This window comes from Bos grunniens, chromosome 6, assembly GCF_055505025.1.
Source record: "Bos grunniens cultivar Pamir isolate PY7600 chromosome 6, Bosgru_T2T1.0, whole genome shotgun sequence".
Taxonomy (NCBI): domain Eukaryota; kingdom Metazoa; phylum Chordata; class Mammalia; order Artiodactyla; family Bovidae; genus Bos; species Bos grunniens.
The window spans coordinates 33,175,707-33,194,216 of NC_141170.1; the positions used below are offsets into that span (position 1 = coordinate 33,175,707).

At 38.7% G+C, this 18,510-nt stretch overlaps 1 pseudogene; it reads left to right on the plus strand.

Moving 5' to 3' along the window:
• LOC147370550 (UDP-glucuronosyltransferase 2B18-like) overlaps window positions 1–4,585 on the plus strand; it is a 29,362-nt pseudogene extending 24,777 nt beyond the window's left edge.
• Window positions 4,586–18,510: the final 13,925 nt, after the last annotated feature.

The window sequence follows — 18,510 nt, forward strand, 5'->3', positions numbered from 1 at the left end:
AACAAAGCTAGTAGTGGTGATGGAATTCCACTTGAGCTATTTCAAATCCTGAAAGATGATGCTGTGAAAGTGCTGCACTCAATATGCCAGCAAATTTGGAAAACTCAGCAGTGGCCACAGGACTGGTAAAGGTCAGTTTTCATTCTAATCCCAAAGAAAGGCAATGCCAAAGAATGCTCAAACTACTGCACAATTGCACTCATCTCACATGCTAGTAAAGTAATGCTCAAAATTCTCCAAGCCAAGCTTCAGTGATACGTGAACCGTGAACTTCCTGATGTTCAAGCTGGTTTTAGAAAAGGCAGAGGAACCAGAGATCAAATTGCCAACATCAGCTGGATCATGGAAAAAGCAAGAGAGTTCCAGAAAAACATCTATTTCTGCTTTATTGACTATGAGGATCACAATAAACTGTGGAAAATTCTTCAAGAGATGGGAATACCAGACCACCTATCTGCCTCTTGAGAAACATATGCAGGTCAGGAAGCAACAGTTAGAACTGGACATGGAACAACAGACTGGTTCCAAATAGGAAAAGGAGTACGTCAAGGCTGTATATTGTCACCCTGCTTATTTAACTTATATGCAGAGTACATCATGAGAAACGCTGGGCTGGAAGAAGCACAGCTGGAATCAAGATTGCTGGGAGAAATATCAAGAACCTCAGATATGCAGATGACACCACTAATATGGCAGAAAGTGAAGAGGAACTAAAAAGCCTCTTGATGAAAGTGAAAGAGGTTTGTGAAAAAGTTGTCTTAAAGCTCAACATTCAGCCAACGAAGATCATGGCATCTGGTCCCATCACTTCATGGGAAATAGATGGGAAAACAGTGGAAACAGTGTCAGACTTTATTTTTGGGGCTCCAAAATCACTGCAGATTGTGATTGCAGCCATGAAATTAAAAGACGATTACTCCTTGGAAGGAAAGTTATGACCAACCTAGATAGCATATTCAAAAGCAGAGACATTACTTTGCCAACAAAGGTCCATCTGGTCAAGGGTATGGTTTTTCCGGTGGTCATGTACAGATGTGAGAGTTGGACTGTGAAGAAAGCTGAGCACCAAAGAATTGATGTTTTTGAACTGTGGTGTTGGAGAAGATTCTTGAGAGTCCCTTGGACTGCAAGGAGATCCAACCAGTCCATTCTGAAGGAGATTAGCCCTGGGCATTCTTTGGAAGGACTGATGCTAAAGCTGAAACTCCAATACTTTGGCCACCTCGTGTGAAGAGATGACTCGTTGGAAAAGGGTCTGATGCTGGGAGGGATTGGGGGCTGGAGGAGAAGAGGACGACAGAGGATGAGATGGCTGGATGGCATCATCGACTTGATGAACATGAATTTGAGTGAACTCTGGGAGTTTGTGATGGACAGGGAGGCCTGGCGTGCTGCGATTCATGGGGTGGCAAAGAGTCGGACATGCCTGAGGGACTGAACTGAAATGAACTACGGCTACTATGCGGCAAATATTTTCATGTTTTTATTGGCCATTTGTATCATTTTAGAGACGTGTCTCTTCCAGTCCTTTATCCACTTTTTAACTTGGTTGTCTTTTTTATTATTGAGCTATTAGAACTCTTATGTGTTGTATACACAAGTCTCTTTCAGATATATGTTTTACAAATATACTCTCCATCAGTAAGTTACTTTTCTCTTGCCAGTGTCCTCTGAAACACAATTTTTTATGAAAATTGGTAGAATATATATTTAATAATTAAATATTTCCATACTTTATTGACTCTGTTAAAACTGTTAAAATTTCCCACAAAGGAAATTTCCAGCTCAGATGCCTTCATCATCAAATATGTCCAAATACTTAAGAAAGAAATATATAGATCTTCTACAAACTTTTCTAGATAATGTCAAACATATTAGGTCTTTTCAGGTCATTTGATGAGGCCATAATCCTTACTATCAAAACAAGGCAATGACATTACAGGAAAAAATATTTTTTAACACAAATCCTTCCACAAATCAAATACAGAACTAGAATGCCAATTAAAAAGTACAGTACATCTTGATCAAAATGGGCTTATTCCAGGATTGAAAGTTTGTTTAAATATATGAAAATGAATATAATTCAATAAATTGTCAACATAAAAGAGAAAAATATTATGACCAGTCCAATGATTAAATAATTGATAAAAGTCAATATCCATACATGATATCAAAAGAAATATTTTACAAACTAAAAATAGAAATTACTTTAATCTTACAGTAGATATATTTTTTAAAAAGCAATACAAATGATTACACTTCCTGGCAAAATATATACAGCTTTATCCCCTTCATTAGAAATCAAGAAAATATAAGTTAAACCTCATTTTTCCTTCAAAATAAAAGCTAAAATTTGAGAATTATCACAACCAAGCATTGACAAGTATGTGGAGAAATAGGAAAATTTGCATACTGCTGATGAGAACACAAATTAATAAACCACTTCAGAAAACTGTTTGGTAATATTAAAGAGACCTAAACATGCATTCAGCCTTCTCTCAGCAATTCCACTCTTAGATATATAACTAATAAATGTTTATAAATATATAAACCAAAATACATATATCAGCATAATTACAACCACATAACTAGTAATGACCGAAAGCTGTTAGCAATCCAAATGCCCAATGATCAAAGAATGAATAAATAATTTATGGTACTGTCAAACAAGGGAATACTATAGAACAGTGGAATCAACCAACATCTACACGAGTCAGACACAAATAACTACATACCATGTGATTCCAATATGTACACAAGTTAAATCATTGTACCGTGTTAGAGGTCAGGCTAGTACTTAATCTGGGGAAGAGAGAAGTGACTGGAAGCTTCCACCAGGAAGGAATGCCTATCAGGAGTTTATAATACTCTACAGCCTGATCTGGGTAGGAGTTATATTTGTGTTTCACTTGGTGATGATTTTCTAGCTTATTTGAGTTTTGAGCTGTTTAATTGAAATTGTGCAGCTTTCATGCCTGCTTCATACTTAAGGGTTTATTTTAGAAAATATAACAAATTTTAAAATGTCTACAGAGTAAATAGCAAAATAAACAAATGAAGAAACAAACAAAAACAATGGAAGAATTGCCATTGACTACTATCTTAATGTGATCAAGAAAAGATACTCTGCCACTCTGAACATAATACTGAGACAAAGTCTTCGATCAAAAACCTGAAACAAGCTCCAGGGTATTGTAGAGACGAATGTTCCAGAAGAACAAAAGGGACTGCAAGTTCAAAGGTGCTAAGGTAAGAAAACATTTGCAACATCAAGAAACAGCTAGAAGGCCAATGTGCCTACAACAGAGTGCCTGAAAAAAGTGATCAAGGAAGAGATTACCAGAGGTCTGGGCATGTAGGATACTATGGACCAAAGAACAGATTTGGGTTTTATTCTAAATGTGATAAGAAGATGGAAATTTTGAGTAGAGAGATGTAATAACTTAATAGGTATCTCCAAAAAATAATTTTGTCCACTGGTAGAAAAAAGATGGTGGAATGGAGAAGAGTCAAAGCACCTGGACTGGTTAGGAGTCATTTCATTTTTTATTACACTATTACTCTGTTCTATTTTACTACCAGAAGAACATCATCCTGAACTCGCCTTTCCACTATCCAACGTACAGTGTTTAGAATGGCTCTTATCAATTCCTATGGTAGAAAAGAATGAAGTTTCCCACCTGACCTTCCATTTTCAATTTTTAAATAACTGTCAATTATAAAATTTCAACTTAAAAGTAAAACTTTCAATGAGGACCTAGCTAAAAATAGACTACTACTTCTGTAATTGTAGCTTCCCTTGTGGCTCAGCTGGTAAAGAATCTGCCTGCAATGCCAGAGTACCTGGATTTAATCCCTGGGTTGGGAAGATTCCCTGGAGAAGGGAAAGGCTACTCACTTCAGTTTTCTGGTCTGGAGAATTCCATAGACTGTACAGTCCGTAGGTCACAAACAGTTGGACAGGACTGAACAACTTTCACTTTCACTTTTCTGTAACTGTATGACATTTACTTTGAATAATTTGTATGACTCTTTGAAAACCATCAATGCCATTGGTATACTTAAGCAAAGTAGCTTCCTTTCACAGTTTGTATCTTTGTACTTCTTTAGATAGAAAGAAAATGCTATGAGGCTATCAAGAATTCACCATGATCAGCCGATAAGGCCCCTGAACTGAACAGTCTTCTGGATTGAGTTTGCCACATGCCACAAAGGAGCCAAGTACCTGAGGCCAGTCACCCATGACCTCACCTGGTACTATTCCCACTCTCTGGACATGATTGGGTTCCTGCTGGCCTGTGTGGCAACTGTTGTATTTGTCATCACAAAGTGTTGTCTGGTTTGTTTATGGAAGTTTGCTAAAACAGGAAAGAAGGAGAAAAGGGAGTATCTGTATCTGAGAACTGTAGCAAGTTTACTCCATGGATGGAACTCATCCAACAAGAAAGTTATGATAAGGATCCTCTCCTCCTGTGACAAAATGACTTTTCACAATTCAGCATCTCAGATTAAAGTTTGTTTTCAAGGGATTTTCTGTATAAGAGTTGAAATAAGTTATGCCAAGAGAAAAGTTGGTGAAAAATAAAATAAACATGAAACTATATGGGTATATATTGAAAATTATTATTTTAACTCAAAAGTTATACTGAAAAGAAATATCTTTGAATATGATAGTGTTTTACATGTTGTGAATAGACACAAGAACAATGAGAAGTCTATTTATAATATCCATATTACTTTGCAGATATTCAAAGTATTTTGTCTTTACTTTGGTGCAGAATAGTGTAGATTTAACTTGCTACAGAAACTGTTCAATAATTGGAATTGTGTTTAAAAATTCACAATTTTGTTTCATTTTTAAGACCTCTAAAACTTCTTTGTTATTACTGTGCATCAGTGTGCCTCAGCATCACTTCTTATCTAAAACCGTTATAACTCATTTCCCAGTGGAATATTTGTGGAATTAGAAATATAGTAGCTGATACCTGCCTCCTATTATGTTGTTCTTTAGTCGCTAAGTCTTGTCCAAATCTTTTGGGACCCCATGGACTATAACCTGTCAGATTCCTCTGTCAGTGGAATTATCCAGGCAAGAATACTGCAATGGATTGCCATTTCTTACTCCAGCGGATCCTCCCAATCCAGGGATTGAACCCGTGTCTCCTACGTTGTGGATAGATTCTTTACCACTGTGCCACCTAGGAAGACCAGTAGGCTTAACTATTCTTCCTTAAATCTATCCTGCAACACAGGCAACCTAAAAAGGATCGGTAGTCATTGTACAGTGAGAACTACTACAAATCCCCAACAAAAAGTCGAACAGTCCAATACGGAAATAAATAAAGAATATGAACAAGAAATTGACAGGAGTGAAATGGCCAATGACCTGTAAAAACTAACAAAGGCCACTCATGTTTTCAGAAATGCAAATTAAGTCAATTAGTTATTTTCCTACAAGTGATTTGTGGAACAAATATTATGGTAGAACTATTTCTCTGGAAATGGATCCCTTTTTTCCTTTTTCTTTTTTGCTATTTTTTATTGGAATATATTTGCTTTTCAGTTTGTTAGTGTCTGCTCTATCATGTCATGAATCAACTATTGGTATACATATATCCCCTCCCTTGTGAGCCTTCATCCCATCCCCTGACTTCACCACTCTAGATCCCATCTCTCTAAGATTACCAAGTTTAGCTCCCTGTGTTTAGAGCAGTTTTCTGCCCCTATCTAGTTTACCCATGGTAGTGTATACATGGGCTTCCCAGTTAACACAGTGGTAAAGAATCTGCCTGCCAATGCAGGAGATGCAGATTCGATCTCTAGGTTGGGAAGACCCCTGGAGTAGCAAATGAAAACCCATTCCAGTACTTCTGCCTGGAAAATCCCATGGACAGAGGAGCCTGGTGGGCTACGGTCCATGGAGTCACAAAGATGGGCATGTTGAGTGACTGAGCACACATGTGCAGTCTAAACATGTCAGTGCTACTCTCTGAACTTACTCCCTTTCTTCTTCCCTATTTGTATGTCTGTTCTCTATGTTTGCACATCCATTCCTTCCCTGCAGGTAGGTTCATCAGGACCATTTTTCTAGACTCCATAAATAAGCATTAATATATGATATTTTTACAAGTCTATATCTAGTTATCTGTCAGGCAGAAAGACTTGTGTATGGTCATCATTGTATTCTGAATACTTCCACTAGCACTTAAGTGGCTGTCAGTGTACAAACCTACAGCATAGGTATGCATGAGTGATATGGTCACTGGAGTAAACAGGTAGATTATAGGAAATACTGTTGAGTGATCTCCATGTCACATTACTAGATAAAGAACAAGTTCTAGGAATTACATAGCCTAAGCATGACACTCTCCTTTGGAAATAAAAGTAAATATATATAAATTTATATAACCACAGAGGAAATGATCTTAAAGAATATACTGAATTTCCAATGATAGGAATTTAAATTTTTATTCTCTAAATTTCATTATTTGACAGTCACAATTAATTATGTGACTTTAAAAATAATTGGTGAAATCAACATATTAATTCATGATATTAACTCCTAAGATTCTAATATCATGTTATCAATGTATCAGTTTCATTCAAAAATTGAAATGACTGGAAATTTGGGATAATATCAATATCAAATTAGGGCCTTTTTTAGGACACCTATTTTATGTTTTAAGTATTATAAATAAATATATTACCACATTGTATTTACAATATCAATAGTTGTAAAATCTTAACTCACAAAAATGTCATTACTGTGATTTAAGTATCAATATTTAATGAATTTTTCAATAGCTTAAGGACTTCTGCTGGCATACACCTATACTTAGATTTGTAGTGCTTCTGAGACATAACTGCAAGTACTATGACAGCTCTCCCATTGAGTAATTTCCTCTCTTTTGTTTTTTTTGTTTTTTTGTTTTTTTATTTCTTTTTTTTTTTATTTCCTCTCTTTTGAACTTTAGTTAAGTCTGGTTGCTCTCTCACAAATGTTTCAGCTTAACTTCCATGGCTCAGTTATGAAATACAACACATTCTGTCTCCATTTTTCTTTCTGTCTCTATCTTTATGTCTATGTCTGTTTATCTTTATCTCTCTCTTTCTCACTTCTCTATCTCCCTACTCCTCATACCCAAAGTTTCCATGATAAATGACCATCTTGTGAAGAGAGACATAGATATGCCTAAGAAGTCCCAGTAGTTCCAGGCTTCCACCAGTTTGACTTCCCAAATCAATCCCTGCTATGTCCTTCAGATGAATACAACTGATCACCACAAGACTCTAACCATCTGAGTCATGATGTAAAAGCATCACTTAGCCAAGCCCAGCCAACACCCACAACTAACTATGAGAGGTAAAATGATTATTGTTGTTCTAAGCCAGTATGAAAAGGTATGACCAACCTAGATAGCATATTGAAAAGCAGAGACATTACTTTGCCAACAAAGGTCCATCTAGTCAAGGCTATGGTTTTTCCAGTGGTCATGTATGGATGTGAGACTTGGACTGTGAAGAAGGCTGAGTGCCGAAGAATTGATGCTTTTGAACTGTGATGTTGGAGAAGACTCTTGAGAGTCCCTTAGACTGCAAGGAGATCCAACCAGTCCATTCTGAAGGAGATCAGCCCTGGGATTTCTTTGGAAGGAATGATGCTAAAGCTGAAACTCCAGTACTTTGGCCACCTCAGGCGAAGAGCTGACTCATTGGAAAAGACTCTGATGCTGGGAGGGATTGGGGACAGGAGGAGAAGGGGACGACAGAGGATGAGATGGCTGGATGGCATCACTGACTCGATGGACGTGAGTCTGAGTGAACTCCGGGAGTTGGTGATGGACAGGGAGGCCTGGTGTGCTGCGATTAAGGGGTCTCCAAGGGTCAGACACGACTGAGCGACTGAACCGAACTGAACTGACTGAAGCCAGTATATGTAAGGGCAAATTATACATACTAACAGATCACAGGGACAATAATTATACTTTTGTCATAATATTACAATTAAAATATAACAGTCAATGTTACATTTTGAAAATAACTGTAACCCAGAATTGGGAGCCACCACCATACCATAATGATTTAGAGGTTGCACTTGGAACACAGATAGCCAAAATTTAAGTCCCTGCAAAACTATTACAGAGTTATGTGGGGTGGGCAAGTTAATCACTGACATTATTTCAGCTGTTCAGTGAAATACAGATTAGGTAGTTGTGTTAACTGAGCCTCCCATTTGGTGCAGTGGTAAAGAATTCACCTGCCCGTGCAGGAGACACGGGTTCTATCCCTGAGTCAGGAAGATCCCCTGGAGGAGGAAATAGCAACCCACTCTGTTTCCTTGCCTGGAAAATTCCATGGACAGAGGAGCCTGGTGGGCTACAGTCCATGAGGTCCCAGAGAGTTGGACACAACAGTGCTATGCACACAATTGGTATTAACTAACTCGTGAGGTTGATGAAAGGCTGAATGTGCTAACATTGTTAAGCAGTAAAAATAATTGCTGTATAAAGTGAAATGCAATTTGCATTAACTATTATCATTTAAATGCATAGGAAAATTTCCATTTTTTAGTCTTCCCATATACATGATGTATTTTTAAATATAACATGTTTCAAATGTAAATGAAAATAACAACATTTCCTATTAAAGATGTAGGAATTAAATTTATGGTACAGGATTGGATTAAGATGGTGGAATAAGAAGACAGTGAATCACCTCGCCCCATAAACATATCAACAATTCACCTTTATGTGGAACAATTCACACAGGAAACTAATTGGAAACTGGAAAATCTCTTTAACAACTAATGATATAATAAAGATTACCATGTAACTGGGTAAGATGGATAAAAACATAGGTTTGGGTCTTCTGCCCCTTGGAATGGATCTGAAAGGAAGAGAAGGTTTACAGAGATAGACTCTTATCCTGGGGATTATGTAAGTGGAGCCATAGAGTGTACATCCCAGTCCTGAGGTCTTATGTGGAGGAGACAAGCCCTTTAGGCTGCTGAGACAGATAGAAGGGCTAGAGAAGCTTAGAATCTGTTCTCAAAGAGTGCACATGTGCTGGCTTGCCAACAAACAGGGTAGGGAAGCTTTGTGCTGACAGTTGCTGCCTCACTGCACTCCCAATCCAAGCTGGTATATGTCAATTATAAAGATATATGCACCTAACATCAGAGATCAAAATACACGAAGCAAAATATATTGAAGGAAAAGAGACTTCCCACGTGCCCAGTAGTTAGGAATCTGGCTGCCAGTGCAGAGGACACCGGTTCAAACCCTGGTCAGGGAAGATCCTACATGCCACGGAGGAACTAAGCCCGTGGTCCACAACTACTGACCCTGCACTCTGGAGTCCGCAAAGTGCACTACTGAAGCCCAAGCACCCTAGAGGTCATGCTCCACAACAGGAGAGATTACCATGAGAAGCCTGCACACCACAACCAGAGAGTAGCCTCTGCTCACTGCAACTAGAGAAAGACCCAGTGCAGCCAAAAGGAAATAAATAAATTTGGGGCTTCTCTAGTGGCTTCTCTAGACAAAGAAGGCAATGGCAACCCACTCCAGTACTCTTGCCTGGAAAATCCCATGGACGGAGGAGACTGGTAGGCTGCAGGACCCCTGCAGTCCATGGGGTCGAGAAGAGTCGGACACGACTGAGCGACTTCACTTACACTTTTCACTTTTCACTTTCATGCATTGGAGAAGGAAATGGCAACCCACTCCAGTGTTCTTGCCTGGAGAAAATCAGGGACGGGAGAGCCTGGTGGGCTTCCGTCTATGGGGTCGCACAGAGTCGGACACGACTGAAGCAACTTAGCAGCAGCAGCGGCAGCAGTAGCTCAGATGGTAAGGAATCTGCCTGCAGTGCAGGAGACTCGGGTTTGATCCCTGAGTCCAGAAGAACCCCTGGAGAAAGGAATGGCTACCCACTCCAATATTCTTGCCTGGAGAATTCCATGGTCAGAGGAGCCTGGTGGTCTACAGTCCATGGAGTTGGACATGACTGATTAACTGACACTGAAGCCCAAGCGTGCTAGAGTCCATGCCTCACAACAAGAAAAGCCACCAAAATAGAAACCTGGATACCACAACTAGAGAGTAGCCCCTGCTCAGCACAACTAGAGAATCCAGCATAGCCAAATATAAAGAAATTAATAAATCTACAAAAAGAGATCTTAAAAGAGAAACAGACAACCCAACATTAATATTTGGATGCTATATTGCTTTATGTTCAGTAACAGATATAAAACTAGACAGAAGATGAACTAGGAAATGGAAAACCTCAATAATGCTATAAACTAACTAGGTTAAAGAGATATCTGCAGAATACCCCATTCAAAATGGGTAACATATGCAATCTACTCAAGTGCACATAACGTTTTCTAAGATAGGCTGTCACTAGGGAATAAAAAAGTCTCAATAAACTTAAAACAACTCAAATCATATGATGTATAGTCTCTGGCCAAAACAGAATGACAATAAAAATCAATACCAAAAACAAAATTTCAGAAGCGTACAAACACATGGCAATTTTCCAATATATTCCAAAAATAAATGAATCACATATGAAAACATAATTAAAATTAAAAAAAAATTAAGAACAATTGGCTCAGGTGGTAGACTCTGTCTGCAATTACAGGAGAATCTCATGATCCTTTGGTCAGGAAGATCCCCTGAAGAAGGGAGTTGCAACCCACTCCAGTATTCCTGTCTGGAGAATCCCATGGACAGAGGAGCCTGGAGAGCTACAGTCCATGGGGTCACAAAGAGTCAGACATGACTGAGTGACTAATACACACACACACAAGAAAATGCAGAACATAACAAAACTTATCAGAATGTATTACAACTCTGATTTCTTAGAAATGTCACTGATAGTTTCCTTTCTTTTGTAACTGTTTTTCTGATTTCTATTTCATTTATTTTACTCAGATATTTAACATTTCCTTCTTTATACTAAATTCTTCTCTTTTTTCAACTCCTCATGTTTCAGGGTAGGATATTTGAGTTTTTTTTCTTAATATGTACATTTATTACCGTAAGCATATCATATTACTCCTTGCTGTATCTCATACATTTTGGCATTTTTTGTTTTCATTTTCATTTGTTTCAAGATATTTCTTATTACTTACTTCCCTTTTTATTTCTTCTTTTACTCATTGGTTGTTCAAGAGGGCATTGTTTAATTTACACTTGAATTTTCCAGTTTTTCTTCTTTTGTATGATTTCTAGTTTCAGATCATTCATTATTTCCATTATTTTCTTATTGATTCTCTGCCTAGATGATTTCTCTGTTGTTGAAAGTGGGATATTGAAGTCTTTTATTACTATTGCTTTGCTATTTTTCCCTTCAGATCTGTGACTTTTTTTTAGACCATATTCAGGTGCTTCTATACTGGGAGTATATATTAACATAGTTATACACTTTCATAAAATTGACCCTTTTACCATTACATAATGGCCTTCTTTGTCTCATGTTAGAGCTCTTGACTTAAAGCCTATTTTGTCTGATAGAAGTTACTCTCAATTTCTTTTGGTTTTCCTTTGCATGGAATATCTTTATTTATAATTTCATTATTAGACTATGAGTATCCTTAAAACTTCAAAGAAGGCAATGGCAACCCACTCCAGTACTCTTGCCTGGAAAATGCCATGGACGGAGGAGCCTGGTAGTCTGCAGTCCATGGGGTCGCTAGGAGTCAGACACGACTGAGCGAATTCACTTTCACGCATTGGAGAAAGAAATGGCAACCCACTCCAGTGTTCTTGCCTGGAGAATCCCAGGGACAGGGGAGCCTGGTGGGCTGCCATCTATGGGGTCATACAGAGTCGGGAGCCACTGAAGTGACTTAGCAGCAGCATCCTTAAGACCTAAGTGAGTCTCTTATAAGCAACATATAGTTGAATCTTGCTTAGTCTTTTTTTTTTTTTTTTTTGACCTATACAGCCACTCAATATCTTTTGATTGAACAATTTCGTCTCAGTGAGTCAGTTCAGTTTAGTTGTTCAGTCCTGTGTTTGCGACTCCATGAACCACAGCATGCCAGGATGCCTTATCCATTACCAACTCCCTAAGTCCACCCAAACCCATGTCCATTGAGTCAGTGATGCCATCCAACCATCTCATCCTCTGTCGTCCCCTTCTCCTCTTGCCCTCAATCTTTCCCAGCATCAGGGTCTTTTCAAATGAGTCAACTCTTCGCATCAGGTGGCCTAAGTATTGGAGTTTCAGCTTTAACATCAGTCCTTCCAATGAACACCCAGGACTGATCTCCTTTAGGATAGACTGGTTGGACCTCCTTGCAGTCCAAGGGACTCTCAAGAGTTTTCTCCAACACTACAGTTGAAAACCATCAATTCTTCAGCGCTCAGATTTCTTTATAGTCCAACTCTCACATCTGTACATGACCACAGGAAAAACCATAGCCTTGATTAGACTGACCTTTGTTGGCAAAGTAATGCTCTGCTTTTTAATCTGCTGCCTAGGTTGATCATAACTTTCCTTCCAAGGAGTAAGCATCTTTTAATTTCATGGCTGCAATCACCATCTGCAGTGATTTTGGGGCCCAGAAAATAAAGTCAGCCACTGTTTCCACTGTTCCCCATCTATTTGCCATGAAGTGATGGGACTGGATGCCATGATCTTCGTTTTCTGAATGTTGAGCTTTAAGCCAACTTTTTCCACTCTCCTCTTTCACTTTCATCAAGAGGCTTTTTAGTTCCTCTTCACTTTCTGCCATAAGGGTTGTGTAATCTGCATATCTGAGCTTATTGATATTTCTCCTGGATACCTTGATTCCAACTTATACTTCCTCTAGCCCAGCATTTCTCATTTTGTATTCTGTATATAAGTTAAATAAGCAAGGTGACAATATACAGCCTTGATGTACTCCCTTTCCTATTTGGAACTAGTCTATTGTTCCATGTCCAGTTCTAACTGTTGCTTCCTGATCTGCACACAGGTTTCTCAAGAGGCAGGTCAGGTGGTCTGGTATTCCCATCTCTTTCAGACTTTTCCACAGTTTATTGTGATCCACAGCATCAAAGGCTTTGGCATAGTCAATAAAGCAGAAATAGATGTTTTTCTGGAACTCTCTTGCATTTTCCATGATCCAGCAGATGCCGGCAATTTGATCTCTGGTTCCTCTGTCTTTTCTCAAACCAGCTTGAACATCTGGAAGTTCATGGTTCACATATTTAGTCTACTTATATTAAATTGAGTCTACTTATATTAAGTAGAGAGGAGCAACCCCACATCCAAGGAGCAGTGGCTGCGCAGGCACAGAAGGGCTGAGAGGAGCTACTCTGCATTCAAGATCAGGAGGGACGGCTGTGAGGAGATACCCCTCGTCCAAGGTAAGGAGCAGAGGCTGCGCTTTGCTGGGGCAGCCGTGAAGTGATATCTTACGTCCAAGGTAAGAGAAACCCAAGTATGATGGTAGGTGTTGCAAGAGGCATCAGAAGGCAGAAACACTGAAACCATAATCACAGAAAACTTGCCAATCTGATCTCACGGACCACAGCCTTGTCCTACTCAATGAAATTAAACCATGCCGTGTGGGGCCACTCAAGATGGGTGGGTCATGGTGGTGAGGTCTGACAGAATGTGATCCACTGGAGAAGGCAATGGCAAACCACTTCAGTATTTTCGCCTTGAGAACCCCATGAACAGTATGAAAAGGCAAAATAATAGGATACTGAAAAAGGAACTCCCCGGGTCGATAGGTGCCCAGTATGCTGCTGCAGATCAGTGGAGAAATAACTCCAGAAAGAATGAAGGGATGGAGCCAAAGCAAAAACAATACCCAGTTGTGGATGTGAGTGGTGATAGAAACAAAGTCTGATGCTGTAAAGAGCAATATTGCATAGGAACCTGGAATGTTAGGTCCATGAATCAAGGCAAATTGGAAGTAGTCAAAAAGGAGATGGCAAAAGTGAACATCGACATTCTAGGAATCAGCGAACTAAAATGGACTGAATCGGTGAATTTAACTCCGATGACCATTATAGCTACTACTGTGGGCAGGAATCCCTTAGAAGAAATGGAGTAGCCATCATGGTCAACAAAAGAATCCGAAATGTAGTACTTGGATGCAATCTCAAAAACGACAGAATGATCTCTGTTCGTTTCCAAGGCAAACCATTCAATATCACAGTAATCCAAGTCTATGTGTCAACCAGTAAAGCTGAAGAAGCTGAAGTTGAACGGTTCTGTGAAGACTTACAAGACCTTCTAGAACTAACACCCAAAAAAGATGTACTTTTCATTATAGGGGACTGGAATGCAAAAGTAGGAAGTCAAGAAACACCTGGAGTAACAGGCAAATTTGGCCTTGGAATATGGAATGAAGCAAGGCAAAGGCTAATAGAGTTTTGCCAAAAGAACACACTGGTCATAGCAAACACCCTCTTCCAACAACACAAGAGAAGACTCTAACATGGACATCACCAGATGGTCAACACTGATTGATTATATTCTTTGCAGCCAAAGATGGAGAAGCTCTATACAGTCAGCAAAAACAAGACCAGGAGCTGACTGTGGCTCAGGTCATGAACTCCTTATTGCCAAACTCAGACTTAAATTGAAGAAAGTAGGGAAAACCACTAGACCATTCAGGTATGACCTAAATCAAATCCCTTATGATTATACAGTGGAAGTGAGAAATAGATTTAAGGGACTAGATCTGATAGAGTGCCTGATGAACTATGGACTGAGGTTCGTGACATTGTACAGGAGACAGGGATCAAGACCATCCCCATGGAAAAGAAATGCAAAAAAGCAAAATGGGTGTCTGGGGAGGCCTTACAAATAGCTGTGAAAAGAAGAGAAGTGAAAAACAAAGAAGAAAAGGAAAGATATCAGCATCTGAATGCAGAGTTCCAAAGAATAGCAAAGAGAGATAAGAAAGCCTTCCTCAGCGACCAATGCCAAGAGATAGAGGAAAACAATAAAGTGGGAAAGACTAGAGATCTCTTCAAGAAAATTAAAGATACCAAGGGAACATATCATGCAAAGACGGGCTCGATAAAGGACAGAAATGGTATGGACCTAACAGAAGCAGAAAATATTAAGAACAGGTGGAAAGAATACACAGAAGAACTGTACAAAAAAGATCTTCATGACCCAGATAATCACGATGGTGTGATCACTCACATTCACCTAGAGCCAGACATCCTGGAATGTGAAGTCAAGTGGACCTTAGAAAGCATCACTACAAACAAAGTTAGTGGAGGTGATGGAAGTGCAGTTGAGCTATTTCAAATGCTGAAAGATGATGCTGTGAAAGTGCTGCACTCAATATGCCAGCAAATTTGGAAAACTCAGCAATGGCCACAGAACTGGAAAAGGTCAGTTTTCATTCCAATCCCAAAGAAAGGCAATGCCAAAGAATGCTCAAACGACCACACAATTGCACTCATCTCACGTGCTAGTAAAGTAATGTTCAAAATTCTCCAAGCCAGGCTTCAGCAATATGTGAACCATTAACTTCCAGATGCTCAAGCTGATTTTTTGAAAAGGCAGAGGAAACAGATCAAATTGCCAACATCTGCTGGGTCATGGAAAAACCAAGAGAGTTCCAGAAAAACATCTATTTCTGCTTTATTGACTATGCCAAAGCCTGTGATGGTGTGGATCACAGTAAACTGTGGAAAATTCTGAAAGAGATGAAAATACCAGACCACCTGACCTGCCTCTTGAGAAACCTATATGCAGGTCAGGAAGCAACAGTAAGTACTGGACATGGAACAACAGACTGGTTCCAGATAGGAAATGGAGTACATCAAGGATGTATACTGTCACCCTGCTTATTTAACTTCTATGCAGAGTCATCATGAGAAATGCTGGGCTGGAAGAAGCACAAGCGGGAATCAAGATTGCCGGGAGAAATATCAATAACCTCAGATATGCAGATGACACAACCCTTATGGCAGAAAGTGAAGAGGAACTGAAAATCCTCTTGATGAAAGTAAAAGAGGAGAGTGAAAAAGTTGGCTTAAAGCTCAACATTCAGAAAACTAAGATCATGGCATCTGGTCCCATCACTTCATGGGAAATATATGGGGAAACAGTGGAAACAGTGTCAGACTTTATTTTTGGGGGCTCCAAAATCACTGCAAATGATGATAGCAGCCATGAAATTAAGATGCTTACTCCTTGGAAGGAAAGTTATGACCAACCTAGATAGCATATTCAAAAGCAGAGACTTTACTTTGCCAACAAAGGTCCATCTAGTCAAGGCTATGGTTTTTCCAGTGGTCATGTTTGGATGTGAGAGTTAGATTATGAAGAAAGCTGAGTGCTAAGAATTGATGCTTTTGAACTGTTGTGTTGGAGAAGACTCTTGAGAGTCCCTTGGACTGCAAGGAGATCCAACCTGTTCATTCTTAAGGAGATAAGTTCTGTGTGTTCTTTGGAAGGACTGATGTTAAAGCTGAAACTCCAATCTTTGACCACCTCATGCGAAGAGTTGACTCATTGGAAAAGAATCTGATGCTGGGAGGGACTGGCAGTATGAGGAGAAGGGGACGATAGAGGATGAGATGATTGGATGGCATCACTGATTCGATGGACATGAATTTGAGTGAATTTCCGGAGTTGGTGATGGACAGGGAGGCCCGGCGTGCTGCAATTCACGGAGTCGAAAAGAGTCGGACATGACTGAGTGACTGAACTGACTGAACTGAACTTATATTAAAATAATTATTAACAGATGTCATCATTTTGTGTATTGATTTCAGATTCTTTCTCTCTTGCTGTTTTACTTTGTAAGTTGATGTTTTGGGAGAAGTGTGCTTTTATTGTTTTATCACTTGTATAGTTATTATGTTTCTGCTTTATTATTACCAAAAAGCTCTCATAAAATGTCTTACAGTAAAACATTCTAATTTAAAAATAATCTATTCCATATAAAAATTCTAAATATTTACTGGCACCCTCCACATTTTATGTTATTAATGCCTCACTTAAAATATTGTTGTACTTTTTATTCATTAATAAAATATTGTAGATACAGATTTTTTAATATATTTCTGTTTTTAATCTATATGGTAGAGTTTATTTATTTATTTATTATTGCAGTATTAGAGCATTCTGTGTTGCATTATATTTTTATCTTTACCCTTAAGTTTTATGTTGTTTTTCATGGTACTAATGTTTTCATGTTTTCATGGTACTAATTAACGTCTTTTTGTTTCAGCTTGAGGAACCTCATAAAGCATTTCTTCTAAGGCAGGTCCAATGTCAATGAATTCCTTCAGTTTTTGTTTGTCAGGAGAATTATTTATCTTTCATTTCTGAAGGGCGAATTGGTGAACAAGGGATTCTTGGTTGATGGTATTCTCTTTGAGTACAACATACACTTTCTTCTGGCCTAAAAGGTCCTACAGAGAAATCTACTGATGATTTCATCAGTCTTCCCTTGCATATGACTAGCTTTTTTTTTTTCCTTGATGCTTCCTAAATTCTATATTTCTCAATTCTGAGTGCCTGGTTATAATGCTTTTAAATGAAGAGTTCCTTGGGTTGAATCTGTTTGGGGATATTTGGACTTCATGTACTTAGATGCCCACAGCTTTCCACGGATTTGGGAAATTTCATCCATTAACTATTTAAATTAATTTTCTGCCTGCTTTCTCCCTCTTCTCCTTCTGGTATTCCTATAATATGAATACTCCTTCCTTGATAGTGTCCCACAGTTCATGCAGGTTTACTTCTTTTTCATTATACTTACTTTTTTTCCCCATCTCTGGATAATATCAAGAGATCTGTCACCAAATTTGAGTATTCTTCCTTCTATTAATTCTTGGTGACTCTACTGTTGAAGCTCTTCATTAGACTTTAATTCATTGTAATAATTTAAGGGTTAAAATTAGAGATAGCAATTCTATTCTTTAATTCATTGTATTCTTCAGCTCTATAATTTATGTTTAGTTGGTTTTATAAGTCCTTTCTCATTTTTAAACTTTTTATTTGCTCATGCTTTGTTTTTCCTGATTTTATTGAATTGTCTATGTCCTATAAAATGTCACATATCTTCCTTAAAATAATTGCTTTGAATTATTTTCTGGTAACTCATAGATCTCCATTTCTTTGAGGTCTATTACTAGCAAATTGTTTGTCACTTTGGTGATGTTAATTTTCTTTGTTTTTCCACTTTTCTCATTGCTTTTGATGATGTCTTTGTATTAGAGGTAATTGTCACCTTCTCCAGCCTTTCTGAACTCAACTTTTTTTGGGGAAAGATTTTCACCTCAAGTTGGCTGTGAGGGTGCTAGGTGAGTGGGATGTAATATCTTTGTTCTCAGGAGTGCATGACTGCATAATTTCTCTGCATCTCCATCAGCATAGATCAACATCTGTGCAGACTGCATGGGTCTTCTGTGACCAAAGCTAGAGAGTTCCCACAGGTAGTGGTAGTGTTGGCTAGGGCCATTGAAGTGCTTGGCAATAAAGGCTTCTGAGGTCCTACTGTTCTCCTCTTTGGCCCATGGAAGTTAACTGTAG